Source organism: Protopterus annectens, chromosome 5.part1 (genome assembly GCF_019279795.1).
Source record: "Protopterus annectens isolate FY-2018-M chromosome 5.part1, PAN1.0, whole genome shotgun sequence".
NCBI classification, from domain to species: Eukaryota; Metazoa; Chordata; order Ceratodontiformes; family Protopteridae; genus Protopterus; species Protopterus annectens.
The window spans coordinates 65,219,993-65,238,478 of NC_056736.1; the positions used below are offsets into that span (position 1 = coordinate 65,219,993).

The 18,486-nt window shown below is 39.4% G+C and overlaps 1 protein-coding gene across 3 annotated transcripts in view; it reads left to right on the forward strand.

Annotated features, from left to right (window-relative positions):
- Window positions 1–18,486, forward strand: part of DIAPH3 (diaphanous related formin 3) — a 4,946,160-nt gene that overhangs the window by 3,507,829 nt on the left and 1,419,845 nt on the right. The window lies entirely within an intron of this gene.

An 18,486-nucleotide genomic window follows, 5' to 3' on the forward strand; every position in this document is an offset into this window, starting at 1 on the left:
AAAAATAAGTGAACAGTGACAACATCCCTTTTTAAGTAGAACTTCATTAACACACAAATGAAACAGTATGTCAGTCTTGTATTATACTGGCTATAATTTTTCTTGTGTAAGGTAGTACCTCTCTAGAGAGAGTTTTGACATAATAAGACCTAGATACTTACTTTATGCTGATTCTTTAAGATTGTACTAATGCTGATAATTTACTTCTGTTCTGGTTTTTCCTCAACAACTTCTGTATACCTATTCCTTTTAATGTCTTTGTTAATTTTCATTGTAACATCTTTGTAATTTTAACTGTTTAATATTTTGTACTGTGGTGCTTTTCTCCCAAGGCCTCCACAAAAAATGTTTTTTTTTTTTTTTTGGCCCAGTGGACTTTCCTGGTAAACAAAAAGCAAATAAATAAATACATTTCACCTGATGGATAGCCAACTGGCTCACAGACAGGACCCAGGAAATTAGAACTAGGGAGTCCACCTCTATAGAAAGGCCAGTCACAAGTGGAGTCCGTCTGGGATCAGACTTAGGGACATACAGATATTTTACAAACATTTGTCACCATTAAAACAAACAAACAAAAAAAAAAAACACCATAAAAATCAGATTCGCCACATGGATATTAAAAGTTTTGTTACTTTATTCTGGTATCTCGGCTTTTTGCTGCCTTAGGAATAAATCAAACAATGCAAACTGATCCAGTTTATGCACCAAGTGCTGCATTCAAAAATTAACCAACTGAACATGCAATAAACCAATTACAAACTGTTTAACAATTTTACTAAGAAAAAAAACAAAACGAACAAATGATGAAAAAAACCACCAGGCACAGGAGCTGAGCAGCTGGAACAGTTTATTCTGGTACTGCACTTAATAGCCTTCAAAGGAATAACCATTCTAGTTTCTTACATCTTTTTATCATAAAAACCAAATTGCTCATTAAACAATTAAACAATATATAACTAGCAAATTCAATCTGACAAGGCATTCAATGTTTCAAGTTAGAAGAGAAACAAGCATCAAGGTGAATCCTCCAAAAGCATCAGAAAAAGGGCATCAAAAAAAAAAAAAAAAAAAAAGCATCAACAACATACATACACCACAATGCAGCCCTAAATACAGAAATATAGTCTAAGTGATACTCCAGTAATATAACAACTAGAATTTACTAACTCAGACTTTAATAGATGTCAACATTTTAAATAGTAATGTTTATTTCCAAATTCAAACCTTTGGGTTTTAAAGTACCAAACATTAATATAAATCTGCTTTCTAAGTTCAACAGTTTCTCTAAAAAATTACCAGCATTATACTCATCAGGCCTCTCTAAAGCACAAAAAAATAGAGAGTCCAAAAACCATCATGAACAGTATTAAAATGTTCTGCAATTGGACTCTCCCTTCTACATTTTCTGATATCCCCCATATGCTCCAGGATTCGAATTTTTAGCTGACGCTTAGTTTGACCAATATAATACCTAGGGGGGGTACAACCACAACCCACTATATATACAATCCCACAAGATTTACAATCGAATATGTCAGTAGCCTTATATTTTACCCCATTAATCTGACACCCTGACAAATTCTTCACATTTGGGCAAACTTTACAATTACCACATTTGAACATCCCCTCTGATACAAGTGTCCCATTACACAGGATAGTCTTTATTCTTCGCTTTGGCTTTAACATTTCCTTCAAGTTCGCATATCTTCCATAAGAAAAACAAACTTTCTTAGGGAATAGATTACCAAACTCAAAATTTTCAGAAACTAATGGCCAAAGAAAATCCACAATCTTTTTCAGGGTAGCAGAAAAAGGGGAAAATTTGGTAACATAAAATAATTTATTCTCCCCACTCCTATTCAAAAGTGTTACCTCAGTGTTACTCTTTCTATACATTCTACTACCATCCTTACCATTCACATTTGAAGTTAATACCCTATCAATACTATCCTTAATAAGTAATTCAGAGTACCCTCTAACTACCAATCTGTTTTTAACATCCTTAAATTCCGATTCCAAAAGAACACTTTCAGAGGTATGTTGAAATGTCCGTTTGAATTCACCATAGGGAAGTGATTCAATCAAATGCATGGGGTCAGCACTTGTAGCATAAAGGAAATTGTTGGTTGCAGTATCTTTTCTAAATGGCCTAAACTGTACAGTATTATTGAAATCCACATATAGTAAGATATCCAAAAACTGAATAGCATGGACATTAACTTCATATGTGAATTCCAAGCCAAATTTATTACCATGCAAAATCCCAACAAACTCATCAAATTTCCTAACATCACCAGAACACACAAAAATTAAATCATCTATGTACCTATAATAGAGTACCACATTTTTCTTAAAAAATTCCAAAGTATATAAGAATGTGATTTCAAAATAGGACATGAATAATATAGCATACGTGGGGGCAAAATTTGCCCCCATCGCAGTCCCTTCCCTTTGCAGAAATATTTTTTGTTCACACAAAAAATAATTGTGAGTAAGTGCAAATTCCAAAAGTAAAATAATAAAGGATGTTCTGGGACCCTCCCCTAAAGTTTTTACAATAGCCTCCAATCCAAAGTTAGTTCTAATACTGGTTATTCCTTTGAAGGCTATTCGTAGCCGAGGTACCAGAATAAACTGTTCCAGCTGCTCAGCTCCTGTGCCTGGTGTTTTTTTTAACAATTTTACTAAACAGTTTGTCACAGTTGCATAATACTTTAAAGCAAACTTTTATTTTATTATTTATTAATAAATACTTCTTAAATAAACTTTACTATAAACTTCCACCCGAATAAATTCTTGTAAAGTCAGATTATTATCTAAATTCAAATTCATTCCCTTAGGATAAAGTGTCCTATAATTTATGATCATCCTACATTCTAATCTATTAAGTTCCTCTTTGAAGGTACCCACTCTATTCAAATGTGGCTGGACTAATACACTTAAAAACAATCTATTCCCCAATCCCCATGTGTAAAAATAAAAGGATTTGCTACTGGACTGTTCGGATATTGTCTTCTAATATTCCCCAGATGTTTCAATATTCTAACCTTCACCTTTCTTTTGGTTTGTCCAGCATACCATCTTTTATTTAGGCAACCACATCCAATAATATAAACAACCCCTAAGGAGTTGTAGGATGATCATAAATTATAGGGCACTTTATCCTAAGGGAATGACTTTGGCTTCTACTCCTCTTAAAAAAAAGGATTCTTATTTCTCTGAGGAGGAAAACTTCTGCAATTCACCCCAAGGGGGAATAGATTATGCCTCTCAAATCTCTACCCATTCGGGATGTGAATTTGAATGCAGGTGATATGTTATCTTCAGATTTTCCTTATAGAGATATCTTTTATAAATACCGTTGCCAAAATGGACTATTTTAATTTTGAGGGCACAGAGGTCTCTGACTCCCAAAAAAGGTGTTATGAAATCTTTAACATGAATACTTCTAAACATGTCACTATCCCTCAAATGCTACAGGCATTAGAAAATGCTTTTCTAGATGCTTCCTTTTCCACAGACTCACAGCCTTCATCCTCTTAGAATGTAGATAGGTTTTTCATAGTCCATGACTTTCTCAAAAGACCCTTAGCTGATCCATCTGTTATTTCTTTTGATGCTGACAAAGGAACTAGGACCTTTCCCCACTTCTAATTCTATACCAAATGAAAAAGTCAGTAAAGTCCTAGGTGAATATTGCAAAACAAGGTCTGCATCTCGGCCACCTTATGTTTCAGAGCAATTAACTGTCAAATTTAGATCACAAAACACCTTTGGTTATTTTAGACAATACAAGATAAACTATTGTTATCATTTCTAATTTTGGTGTATAATCTAAACTCCTAGACATGTTTAGTTCTGCCTGTCAGGTAGACAAGCACACCATTAAATGCGGTTACAATGCTGTGGATGCTGCCTCTGGAGCAACTACCACTGACTGTACCAGCAGCCACTGGTACTGTTTGAGGCATAGCTTGGATTGGATTAAGGGGGCTTCCATCCTGAGGATGCAAGGTGTTGGGAGCACAGTCGTCAGATGCTGATAATTCACTACTTGCATTCATTTCTATACCAGTATTCAGAGATGAATACTGCTTTTGTGGCCAGGACTGAAGCACCTCAGTGATTCTGACTATCCTTACCAAAACCCCTTTCTCCAACCCCACACTAGCCTCCCTCAAGTACGTGGTGTAATCTGTTGTAAGTCACTTGCTACAAAAATAGCAAGAGCTTTGTTATTTTTTCCACATCGAAAAAGACTTATTTTTTTCTTTGCTCCAAAACTTAAAATTAATTGGGAGGGAGGGGCGCCAGGTCAGTTAACAGCTCAAAATGCCAGCTACAACTCTGGGTACTGTTCAGAGGTGTGTTTAGTTCATACTTCAGCCTGTTCGTGGAGATGTTAAGGTATAATTTTAAAATGCACCCTTATATAAAGATCTGTTTAGAACTTCATCTGTTGAAGTGTTCAGAAAGCTGAATGAAAGAGGGGAAACTAATGCAAGGTGTTAAAATGCTATTTCTCATTTCTAAGTCTCAAAGGAATTACCCTGCTACTCCATGGCCCTTTTTTCATAAGCCATCTAAATCCAGACAACACAATTCTGAAAAGGATCAGTTTAGAAAGAAATGGCAAGGAGACCCTGAAAGACAGGCTGATGGATTTCAGTTATCCATTTCTCAAAGAAAGTTTCTGACTATCCTTACCAAAACCCCTTTCTCCAACCCCACACTAGCCTCCCTCAAGAAATTAAAGGGAAGCTGTCTCTTTTCACTTCTTTATGGGAATCCATCATAACAGACTCTTGGGTTTTAGACCCATTTAAAAAAATGGTTGCAAACTCCAGTGGGCATCATTCCCTACACCATTAGGAATTCTTAAGTTTTCAAAAAGACTGGTATCACTTGATTCTTTTAATCATTCCCAGTTACTTTGGAAGGCTATAGAACCAGTTCCTGCTGATCAAGACTTTTTCTGGTACTCAGAAAAAGGGGGTGCCTAGTGACCCATTCTAGACCTTTTATGGCGGTTCATAGATTCAAAATGTTAATGCTTCAAACTTTATTACCTTTTATCTCTCCAGAAGCTCTTTTGATCTCTCTAGATTGAAAGTATGCTTATCTTCATATACTCATTTACAAGAATCACAGATCTTTTTTTAAGATTCTGTTTTGGGAATATATTATCAGTTTACTGTTTTGCCTTTTGGAGACTCTTCCACTCTAGGTTTTCACCAAATGATTTGCCATAGTGATAGCATACTTCAGGCTTCAAGGCATACAAACTTTTCCATACATGGACAATTGTCAGGAAGTTCTAATATTCTTGGAGTTTACAAAGAATCTTCACCACATTGGGTTTACCCGGAAAATTCATTCCTGCATTTGGCTGACACTTTGGATTTCCTGGGATGTCACCTGGACACTTACTTAATGATCACCTTCTTCAACCAAAAAATATATGGACCTATCTAATTTCCTGAATATTTCAAAATAATAAAATACTTCAAGGGAATTTATAAGGGCTCTTTGGTTCATGGCCTCACCCATTCTGATTATTCCTTTGGCCAAGCTGCACATGGGAATGATGCACAGGTGCCTAAAGTCAGTATGGCCTTAGTACTCCTACCCTTTCTGTCAGACACTTCACTTCTCCATTTGGTAAAATAATAAACTACAGTGATGAATCAGCCAGATCCTATTCACTGTGGTAGTACCCTTCTCCCCTGTGAGCCGTCATCAGAGTATATTGACAAGTGCTTCAGACCTTGCTTAGAACCCTTCTTCTAAGGCATAAAGGCACAAGGAATTTGGAAACCTTAGCATAGCAGAGATGCATCGGTCTGAAACAAATGTGATTTTTATCAATACCATCAAAGCTTTAAATCAGTTTTGGACTGTATCAATATTACTAGTAGTAATAGACAACACAACTGCGATATTACTAGTAGTAATAGACAACACATCTGTGATGTGTTTTGGACTGTATCAATATTACTAGTAGTCATAGACAACACATCTGTGATGTGTTTTGGACTGTATCAATATTACTAGTAGTAATAGACAACACAACTGTGATGTGGTAACTATATGAGGGTGGGGAGGAGGGCAAGATCTCTATCTCTTTTGCAGGCTGCCTATGGTAGCCTGGTACTTAGCCATTCATTCAACACAAGCTTCCTTCTCCAAGCAACTTAACATTCCTTCAGAGCAGAATGCAGTGACAGACTCCTGAGCAGATCCAAGACTGACCCCCTCACTAGTGGATGCTACACCAGGAGGCCTTCCTGAAAATAGTCCTCTAGTAGGATATCCCATATATAGATCTGCTTGCCTCCAAACACAACGGACAAAACTGTTTTGCTCTAGGACATTATGAAAAGAGGCCAGGAAAACAGATGCCTTTTCAATTGCCTCAGCAGGCATTTTTCTATAAACATTTCCTTTCATTTTTAAGTTCTTCTAAAGATAAAGAAGGGCCTTCCAAAGATGCTTTTGGTGACCCCCCCAGCTCAAACAATAGATGTTTTTCATGTTTCACTGTTGCAGTCATCACATTTGGGTTATCTACCTGCAGGTAGCCCTCAGACGGCCTGAATACCAGAGTCTTCGAATTTCTGTGTCAGATGCTGTCGCTTCTTCACTGACGTCAGGTCGTCAGGGGTATAAAACATGCAGCCGACGCCATTACATCAGTCTTTCTTGCTGTGTGGTGCCCAAAGCAGAAGCAGTTCGCAAGTGCCAGTCGGCCATCTCCTGAAATTTTCGTTTTCAAGTTTCAGACGCAAAGTCTTCAAAAAAGATAAATACCCTGTTGGGGATCCTTTTTCTTGCTCCAACTGATGTCAGTAAAAGTTAACAATTGTCTTACCTGTGGAAAGCTAATACCACATAGAGATTTTCCTTCTTACTGCATCCCCTGTTTGGGTCCGGACCACGACGTCCCTCGCTGTCAGTTTTGTGTCTTGTTCAATGCCCAAACTATTTGTTGTCGGGCCATTTTTGCAGCGAATTACTTTTGTACTCGATATACATACTCCGAAATGTTTTTGTTAAACCATCCGACTACCGATCTTCTGAAAAAACATAAGAATAAAGACAGAGACAGACCGCATAGGTCTAAAACTGCCAATGACGCTTCCCTTAAGCTAGTCGCCAGTCCGCCGGTACTCAGTGAGGTGCTTTCGCAGCCCCTGATACCCACTACTTCAGATTCGCAGGCCTCTACTGAGACCCAGTCAGAGTCCGGTATGCCGCGAGATGCTTCTTTGACTATAGAACCTACGGATGTCTCTACCTTGGATGGGTCCGGAGCCGCTGTGCAGGCACCAGCTTCTGAGGGTGTATTCGAGCCTACAGACATTCATGTTAAACCAACACCATTGTTTCCATCCAGAAGTTCCGAATTCCCCGGGCCAAAAACTTGCACTATGCCTAGAAAAACCAACAACCAAACCGCAGGCTCAGGCCCATATGCCTCAGAAACAAATGCTTAGAATGGCTGAAGACCTTATTACCTTAATTAGGGGAAGCCAGCCTCCCCCCTCCAAGAAACCTAGAACTGATTTTCTTTCTGATTCTTCTGATCAGGAATATTGATATTTCTTTTCTTTCTAATTACCAGGATTTGCCCTTATCTACTTATGAGGATTCTGATGCAGAGGATTCTATTCCCTCTGCTTCCCCTCCAAAAGATTTTTCCTTCGGTGACACCTTGAATATTCTTAGGGAGCATTTCCACTGGGAAAGCCAGGATTGCTCTGAGTCCAAAAATAGACTTAGGGAATTCTTACTCCTGCCTCATCACAGTCCTTTAACTATCCCTCCTGTTCTAGACATTGTAGATGATGCTTTCTTGGAATCTAGCCTTACCACAGACACTTTGCCTCCATCTCCCAGAAAACCTGATAGGTAATACAGAGTACCTGACTTTCACAAGTTCTTCTTCAAGAGTTCTTCTGCGGATCCAGAGACCATTTCCCAAGGACCAAAGGCATTAAGGCTACTGCTGCCAAAAATCCTACCCCTTCTAATAGAGATTCTAGAGCCTTAGACAGATGGGGTAAGAAGGTATACACTTCTGCTACTTTGGCCATTAGAGCATTAAATTGCCAGTTTCATATGTTAAAGTATCAGCAGCATATTATGGGACTACTTAAACAGAGAATGATATTGATTCTTGACTGTGCTGACCACAAAGAATTGCAAGATTTAATGCATTCTGCAGAACAAGTTGGTAAACATACTTTGCAATGTGGTTTTGACACATTAGAAGCATCTTGCAGGGCTGCTGTCACTGGGTCTGTACTTAGAAGGCATGCTTGGCATAAGGAACAAAACTTGCCAGATCATGTTAAAGCTAAATTACTGGATGCTTCCTTAAACCAAGACCGCCTTTTTGGCAACAAAGCAGAAGTAGTCCTCAAAAGGATGGAGGAAAAAGCTAAATATATGCAAACTGTTAAAAATTTCCTGCAAGTACAGCCTCCCAGATTCAGTAGGCATTGACCTTCAAAGAACTGTTCCTTCCCAGTCCCTTCCAGGCCTTCTCAGTCCAAACCCAAGAACAGCAGACCACCTAGGCTACAGTCTCAGGCTACGCATAGATCTAAGCAGTGGGGGGCTCCCACTTCCAAAGCAGGGAGTAGTAAGCCACCTCCCTACGGAAAAATGGCGCAATGACTTAGCCTTAACCGTTCCAAGCCCTGCTCAACTACCTGCTCCCTTAAGAGGAAAGCTCGTCCTGCATGCAAAAAACTGGGAACTCATTACCCAGGACAAATGGGTTTTGAACATAGTTACCCAGGGATAGAGATCCCTCTTCCACACACTACCAACCCCAAATGGTTGCCCAGACCTACTCCCAAATCAGTGGGCAGAGGCCCAACAGGAGGTTCTCTCTCTTCTCAGTATCAGGGCTATTCAACCCATCCCAGCAGAACAAAGGGGACAAGGTTTTTATTCGACTTTTTCTGGTGCCCAGAAAAGACAACTCCTGGCATCCTATCATGGACCTCTCTATTCTCAACACCTTTCTGGTAGTTCCAAAATTCAAAATGCTAACTCTTCAACAGCTTCTTCCTATGCTAGCCAAGGATGCCTGGCTGGCAATCCTAGACTTAAAGGAAGCTTACCTGCACATACCAATAAGAGGATCCTGCAGACAATACCTATGTTTCAGGGCGGGCTCCATGCACTTTCAGTTCTCTGCACTTCCCTTTGGCTTATCTACTGTGCCCAGGGTGTTCACAAAGTGTCTAGCTCCAGCTATTGCATTTTGCAAGCAGAGAAATATTCAGATTTACCCATACTTGGATGATTGTCTGATTCAGGCAGAATGCCAGGACTTGCTATTACAACACCTGGCATTTGTAAAGAAACTTATAACCTCACTGGGGTACACCATCAACGAAAAGAAATCTCACAAAGTACCCTGCCAACAGATTGTATTCCTGGGAGCAAGCTTGAACACAATTTCCCAGATGGCATTCCTCACTCCGGAGAAACAAGTCTATTTGACAACCTACTTCATACTATTGGACTCAAAACCCCAGCTTTCTGCAAGGAAAATACTGCAAGCTCTGGGGTTCATGGCCTCTTGCATTCTACTGATTCCATATGCAAGACTGCATATGAGGAAACTCCAATGGTATCTAAAAAGCCTATGGTGTCAACATTGTCAGGACCTGGAAACAATAATTTCTATCATTCCTTGTATCAAGACAAAGTTCCTTTGGTGGGCAGAGGCCTGCTACCACAAAAAAGGGACTCCCTTTCACTCTACCCCCTGCCACCCAAATCCTAACAACAGACGCATCAGACTATGCATGGGGGGCTCACATGGCAGGGCAGTGCATTCAGGGGAAATGGAACCTGAGACAGATGCACCTGCATATCAGTCAGAAAGAAATGTTAGCTATACAGAATGCTCTGACAGCCTTCAAAGACCGTATTCTTCCAGGACAACTATTGGTAAAGACAGACAACATCACAGTAATGTGGTACATAAACAAGCAGGGGGGAACCCATGCATACCATCTCTGCAGACTAGCCATGGCTCTCTGGAACACAGCCTTGATCTACCAAATACACCTACAAGCACAATTCCTGCCAGGCAAACTAAATTCACTGGCAGACGACTTAAGCAGAAATCTCATGGACCCACAGGAATGGAAACTAGAACCCAAAATATTCATCCTCTTGAGGAACAAATGGGGACTCCAGAGGTGGACCTGTTTGCCTCCCCTCAGAACTACCAATTGAACAAATTCTGCACAAGAACTCCCCACAGTCAAGCTTGGAAAGTGGATGCCCTGTCCTTTACCTGGGAAAGCCTCACGGTTTATACCTTTCCCCCTTATGCCTCTCCTCTCGAAGGTTCTACTAAAGATCAAACAGGACAAGCCAAGGACAATACTGATTGCACCAGACTGGTACCCCCTCTTGCGCAGTATGACACTGCTACAACCATGGCACCTGCCTCAGACCCCTTCCCTGCTGTCCCAGTAGGCGGGCCAGATTCTGCACCCTCAGCTTCAAACCCTGAACCTTGCAGCCTGGCTAATTCCTTGAGCTCTCCTCTAGCATCCCTCAGCAACCAGGTACTGGATGTCATTCTGGAGGCAAGGAGGCCTAGTACTAGAAAATCCTGTGCTGAAAAGTGGAAAAGATACTGTTCCTGGAGCCAGGCTCAGGGGATGGGCACAATGGTGCCCAGCTTACCTCATATTCTACAGTACTTAACAGAAGTGCTCCACAAGGGCCTATCCTTCTCATCAATTAAAACTCATGCCTCTGCCATTTCAGCACATTATAATACTGAGCCACCCCTCTTCCCTCACCCCTTGCTAAAACAATTCCTTAGAGGGGCCAAACATTTAAGACCCCCCCCCCCCACTCCAGCCTGGGACCTTAACTTTGTATTGGAAAAGCTCACTCTTCCCCCCTTTGAGCCAGCTGCAACAGCAGATTTGAAATTCCTTTCTTGGAAAACAGCCTTCCTTCTAGCCATCACTTCAGCAAGAAGAGTGTCTGAATTGCAGACCCTCATGGCAGTGGAACCATTCATTATCTATCATGCGGACAGGGTTTTCCTCAGGACTAATCCTTCCTTTATGCCCAAGGTGTTGTCTAGTGTGGCCCTAAATCAGTCCATTCATTTGCCTACTTTTTTCCCTAATCCACAAAACAAAGGGGAACGTCTACTGCACTCTCTGGACGTGCACAGGCAACTTAGATTCTATTTGGACAGGACTAAGCCTCTCAGAAAATCTGAACAGCTGCTAGTTGGCTTTGCTGCAGGGGCAGAGGGGAAGGCCATTTCAAAGCAAACCATTTCCAAATGGATAGCTCATTGCATTCATTTCTGCTACAAGCACCATGGAAAACCTACCCCACAGGGGATAAGATCACATTCCCACCAGGGCTGCATCTACCTCTGCGGCATTTCTCAGAGGAGTCCCTACCAGGGACATCCTAGAAGCTGCTACCTGGAGCTCTGTACATACTTTCTCCAAGCATTACCACATGCCTATATTTTCTAAATCCAGAGCTGGATTTGCCACTGCAGTCTTGCAGGGCTTAATACCTGGCCCTAATGCTTTTTAACTTCCTCCTCCCTTCCTTAGCTTTGGGAATCAACCCAAATGTGTGATGAATGTAACAGTGAAACATGAAGAACATAGTACAGTTGTGTACACTTAACATAAATATAGATGTCTGAGTGTATTCACTATTGCAGTCCTGGTTACCCTCCCTCCAGCCCCCTGACTTCTCTTGGCTCTACCTTTCCTTCTTGTTGGTATATTTATTTTTTCTTGTGTATTTGCTTTTTGATGGGAGTGTACCATACCATATAATTGCTTCCTATTGTGGGGGCACCTGGCATCTGGGGCAGGAAAAACTGATGTAATGGCGTCAGCTGCATGTTTTATACCCCTGATGACCTGACGTCCGGGAAGAAGTGACAGCATCCGACGCAGAAATCCAAAGACTCTGGTATTCGGGCCGGCTGAGGGCTACCTGCAGGCAGATAATCCAAATGTGATGACTGCAACAGTGAATACACTCAAACATCTACATTTATGGTAAGTGTACACAACTGTACTTTCTCTATTCTAATACACCTGCCAAGAGAAGTCCGTAGGAACTCCCTCACAAGACGGACTTGCTTACACAGGACAACAGATCAATGATGTATCCAAATCTTCAGACCCTGAAAGTAACAGTTTGGATGCTAGGTTTTTGATTCCTTTTAGGCACCTTTATTCTGAGAATGTGCTACAGGTATTTAAAGAGGCAAGAAAATGTGCTACTAGCAAATTTTATTTATCCAAATAGAAAAGATTTTTTCTCTGGTGCCAAAATAAGAAACAGAACCTATCTCAAGCAGAGGCACCCCTCTTTTTTGTGTGAACTGCTTAAGTCTGGCTTAGTGTACACTTCATTCATTCACAAGGTATACTGCTCGTCCATTTCTTCCTGTTTGCCACTGGAACCTCTTTGTCTTCCTGTTTTTTAGTTCAGTTTCTTTAGGAAGTTCTGCTCATTGGGCTACCAAAGAGAAAGGTGGCGCCTCCATGAGATTTAAAATATGTGCTAGAAAAGTTAACTCAAGCTCCCTTTGAACCAGTAGGCAACTCTACGATTGAATTAATATGGAAGAGTATTTTGTTGGTAGCATTTATTTCTGCTGGAAGGATTTCTGAATTACAGGCCCTTATGTGCATTCAGCCTTTCCAGATATTTCACAGGGACAGTGTGAGTCTGAGAACCCAACCATTCCTTCATGCTAAAGGTGGTCTTAGAATTTATTCTTTACCAAAGATGTTTAGCTTGCCGCCTTCTACCTCTTTCAAAAAAAGTCTTTACTGCCTAGATTACACAGACAATTCAGATTTTATCTGGATTGAACTAAAAGCTTAAGAAAGGCAAATCAAGTTTTTGTTATGGTGATAAGAAAATAAGGGATAGCCACTTTCTAAAGAAACTATTTCTAGGTGACTTTCTCTATCAGTTCACTTCTGTTACTGTAGTCATGGCAAGGATCTTCAAAAAAATTTAATGGCTCACTCTACTAGGGCAGCTTGGTACCTCAGGAGTATTTTTAAAGGTGTGGGCACAAGATTCATCTTATAAGCAACTACTTAGTTGGCTGTTCACATGTTCACCAAACATTATAAATGTTTTATTGAGAGCCAAAAATGAATTTGACAAAGCTGTTCTGCAGGGCACCCTGAATTCTGCTTTAGCTTCTTCCCCCATAACATCTTGAAGTTTTGGGAATAATATAATTTGTGAAGAATACTGTATGGTAATCTTATGAAGAAAACAATGCAATTTTGCAGGTAACTTACCAAAGAGGTAGATATTTAAATAGATCACTGTTGCAGTACATATACCCTCCTTCATCCCCTCTTTGTAAATCACCTTCTCTTGCTGTAGTGGGGTATCCTTTCATATTTATTTATGCATGTATTTATTTTTTCCCACTTTATTCCGTTTTTTTCAAACTTGACTTAGGGCTACATCCTTTAGTCTCCCTCTTTAGGGGCTAGAAAGTTCTGAGTATTGTCATGTCCATATATTCCCTGTTTCTCAGCACATCTACTGTTTCTAAGGGCAGATAAACTGCACAGGAAGAAGAAGCCAAAGCTTTAACTGGCCAGATGTTTGGGTATCCTGGTAAATAATTCTCATTTGTGAAGAATACTGCAACAATGATCTATTTAAGCATCTACTGTTATGGTAAGTTACCTACACAATTGTATTTTACCCATTAGTAAGTGATATTATAGTAGCAATTAAAAGAGAATGCAAGAGGTTCCCCGGTTTGATTCTTCGCTGGGGCACCTACCTGTATCCATGTCCTCCCTGTGTTCATGTGGCTTTCCTTTGGGTGCTCTAGTTTCCTCCCACATTCCAAAAATATACAGTAGATGGATTAGACACACTGTATTGGTCATAGGTGTGCGGTGTGAAAGAACTACAGTGGCAGAGCTAGCCACCTGGTGGTGTAAACCTTGGCTCGAGATGATTGTCACTGTTGAAGTGATGGCCCATAGAAACTGGCTGTCCCTTTTTTCCTTATCATAACAATCAAAAAAATAAATAAATAAAAGCTTGATTTGCCTTTCTTAAACATTTAGTCCTAGCCAGATAAAATCTGAAGTGTCTGTGTGCAAAAATGGGTAAAAGGGGTTATGGATGGATTGATGGATGGATATGTACTTAATGCAAATGGCAGTAGAGCATTTCACATTCTGGAAATACTCGAGCATATCAGATTACAGTAGAGCATATCATCTTGAGGAAACACGTATAGCATTTTTTATAAGGAGAGGGTTTTTTAAGACAGGATATTGAGTTGAGACTAAGGGAGATTAAGTAAGGAGTGAAGTACAGTGAGAGGAAATTAGAGGTGTCAGTCTCAGGATCATTGCTGTATCTAAAAAGAAAGGTTTTATATGACGTAGGGAAAAGGAAATGTAGATGGACTGTAGGCTGTTAGGCTTATCTAGGGTAATGGTACATTGACAGATCCATTTGTCTTTGAAATGTGATTTTTTTGTGAAGAGGTTAGATTTGTTTATCTGATGTGGAGAAGTGGGTAGGGAGTCTCATTTTTAACAACATAACTTCAGTAGAGAGAGTTATGGGAAGGAGAGGTGTAGTTCAGGAATTTATCGAAGGAATTAAGTTTTCTAGTGGGAGTATACCATTAAAGAAAATACTTCTGAGGTATGAAAAAAAATGTATATGATATTTAAGTTGATGGTAGTTGATGTAATTTGGGTACTTAAATCAGCCGAGTTGTTTTATGTGCAGTGGCAGGTTCTTTTCTTTACACTGGTAACACATTTAGCTGTCTTATTTTAGCACTGCTCAAATTCTACAAGCTGAGTTGAATGTAAAGTTGTGAAGATAATGGCAGCATATGAGTATGTGGGAAGTAAGTAGCCATTTGCTATGACTGAGTAATTGCTGAAATGAGAAGTCTCAGCCTTATTGGTCTCATGATCCTGAATTTTTGACAGGCTATGAGGAAACAGAATAAAGATGATTGATTATTTTACTGCAGTAATTTACTGGAGATAGGAGTATGCTTCTGATGAAGCAGTTGTGCTTTGGATAGTACTCAATGAGCAACTAAATGTGATTTCCATACATCTTTAGATTCCATTTGTGTGTGCAGCAGAATTCTTCTTAAAGAAGAGTGTTAGTTAAATGATATTCTTACACTTAGTCGTTGTCCTAATTCGTCTTTCCTCTCTATAATCAAGTAAACATTTGTGAGTCTGGCACGAGTGATCCTGTTATTAATGCATTTGTTTTTATCCTAAGATACAAAAAAAGTAACCTTATAGCAATTGCATTTTTAAATATAGTGACCTGAGCACCGTTTGCTCATCCTCCTTATTTTATCACCCAGCTTACCTAGAATATAGGTATGAGGGACCCCTCTTGTATGAAAAGAATATAAAATATGTTTAGAAGGATCAAACCACTTTTTCTAAATAGCCCTGCAAACGGGAAGATGCACACTGCTGAGTCATTCAGATGTGAAAAGGGAGCCTGCTACTTTGAGTTTTTTGTTGATGTGGTTGAACAGTTTGCTACATTCCACCTTGTTTCCAGAAGGGTGTGATATTAACTTGTTCTTGCCGCAATTTTCCATTTGGGTTAAACTTGCTCATCTTTATGTGCAGCTACAGTCTACCTTTTCCTCCTGTGCTGATTAAACATTTGAAGTGCTAGGATACTTGTTGTACCCCCCCCCCCCAAAACCCCAGAGTGCCCTATAAAATGCTGTCAAAAAAGGGCCCTAAATAGCTGGGTCTCCTATTGTGACTTACTGATAACATTCAAGATTTTGAAATGGCCTTGAAAATTTGTAGCTACATTATGACCCTCACAGGCCTACTCTGTCCTGCCTGTTACATCATATGAGAAATGTGGCAGTATCTTAGCCATTTGTAATCAACTGATTGGGGAGTTATTGGTCTGTGACTGTACAAGTTTACCCTCTTCACTGTAGGGGTATGTATGTCATAACTTGTTGTTTTGGGGAAATATAGCCAAAGCCTAAATGGACAGAAATGTGAAAACTATAGCTATGCAAAGCCAGCCAAATAATATTTTGTATTTGCAAATAAAATGTCAGTAGTGAAGAACATACAATTCTTAAGTCAAAAGACATTTTTTTTTACATTTTCTTTGATGAACACTTGATTATTAATATATTTAAGCTGTATATGGCCATAAGTCTCATTATATACCAGATGAGGTTTGTGAGATCCATGGCTGCCTACGTAGCAGACCCTTCTCTCTACCACCTGAAATTAGTATCACAAACCCACTACCAGCTATAGTCACACAGTGGTTGGATCCGAGACCTGTTGTATTTTCACTGTTTATAAATGATCTCTCGTGGGAGTTACCAAACTTAAATGTCATGCTATATTCCAATTGCATTGTTATTACCAGGTCATCCACCTCACACACAGAACTCTGTAAATGCAGACTGACCTTATGTTATTATGGAACTGAGTGCACACTAGTAAACTAGTTTTAAATAACAAAAAATATACAGTTGTATTATCTGGCACTAATAGAAAGCTGCAGACTGCTTAACCCCTTCAACTTCATGACCTAATCAGTTGGCCATTACCATATGTCAGCAGGCAAAAATATCTATACCTTCCACTTGACCACACATTTATTTACAACATACATAGAAGCCCAAACACAAAGATCCCTTATAAACTTCAGAGTTATCTACAAAATCTCAGCCTCCAGACAAAAGAAACCAGGGAAGTCATTGCCTTTAATGTGCTCCTCCCCAAATTTGAATCTACACTCTCCCCTTATCACACTAAACTCACACCCAACAAGATCCTACTCTGTATACACTACACCTCCTTCTGAACATCACTGCCTAACTCTTAAAAGATGCAGTTGGCCCCCAGTGGACACTGGAGCCTCCTTTTTGCTAAATGTACTGAACTTTAAGATTCTCAGTGGCCGCTACTACCCCCACTAAGAAATTTCATTTTTCAAAGCTATCCGCCCTACATGCAAAGAAGCACTGACCCCCTATCTCCTTACTAGACCACCTTACTCCATATCTGCTGTTGAGAGAATATTAACCAAACTTGCACAGAAGAATACTAAAAATGAAATCCCATAGAGCATCACGTTTGTTACATCGTGGATTTTAAAGGATCCTGAAAATGCATCAAAAACTCATTTCACTGACACTGCTTTGACAGCCATGGTTAATCCAGCACTCATCAAACCTTTTCTTATTCTTGCACATTGATCTCTTTTACATACAGTATGTGACTGAAGCCCCTCACCCTGTTACTCAGAATTCCCTGCATCATTCTCCTTCCCACCAACATCATAAACATTTGCATACCTACATTTCTTATGGTCATGTTTCTCTGACCGATACCTATTCTCTTACTCCTTTTTCAAAAAACAGTCTGATTTTCAGCTCACCTACTCTCTTTCTGTATTTACCCTAACTCCACCTGTTACACTGTTATCCCATAACAATGCTATAATTTTTCTGTCCCACTCAGATTTTCCTTTTTTGTACTCAAATAGACCTTGTTTAAATTATTAACATTTATTGTCACTATTACACTGTGTGTGTGTCTTTAAAAATGTTTTTTTCCTTTGTCAGTGTTACTTCTACTGCTGTTTAGCCAGAGTCTTCTAGAAAAGGGTCTGCAAGCAATATATGTATATATGTGTATGAACAAATCAATAAGTAAAATATGTTTTTCTTTGATGAGTGCTTGATTATTAATTTATTTAAGCTGCATCAGGCCTCCTGAACCAACATGGTTTAGAGAGAGGCTTTTCTTCTTGCCTTGCATATATATGGATTGGTGTTCTGGAAAACAATATAAAGATGAATGTGAGTCAGAAATCAATGCAGACTAGCAACATCATTCCTTTATTTTCTGATTTTTACAAAACTTTTCTTTTCAGCAGATAAGCAAGTTTTTAACATCTCTAACCTCAGGTATAATTAAACTTGTGTACGCAATAAAATAATGCATTTTTTTTCCTGTAATAGCAGTCAACAATCTGAATGATTATTTTATACAAGATGATTATGTAAGATTGTTAAAATGCCCCCACAATGCAAAATAATTCTACCTTTATGTTTTATTTTCAAATAAAAATTGTCTGTCTTGTGTTACTATTATATAACCTGATCTGCAGAAAGCTTGCCTTTTTGTTTTATTTTTTTACAACTTTTTGGTCATAAACACGTATTAGCTTTTATAGGGTTGACAGGTTTGATCTATGATGGGTGTTTATCTTTTATTGCTTATACAAGTTTCTGTACAGAGAAAGTAGTTATTAGCAACCTGAAGCAGGATTTCAGTTGCTTGCCCATGTATGCCTCATTCCTTCATCCATTTTTGCTATCATTTTAAAAGATGTATTGCTTCTTCAAGTCTAAGG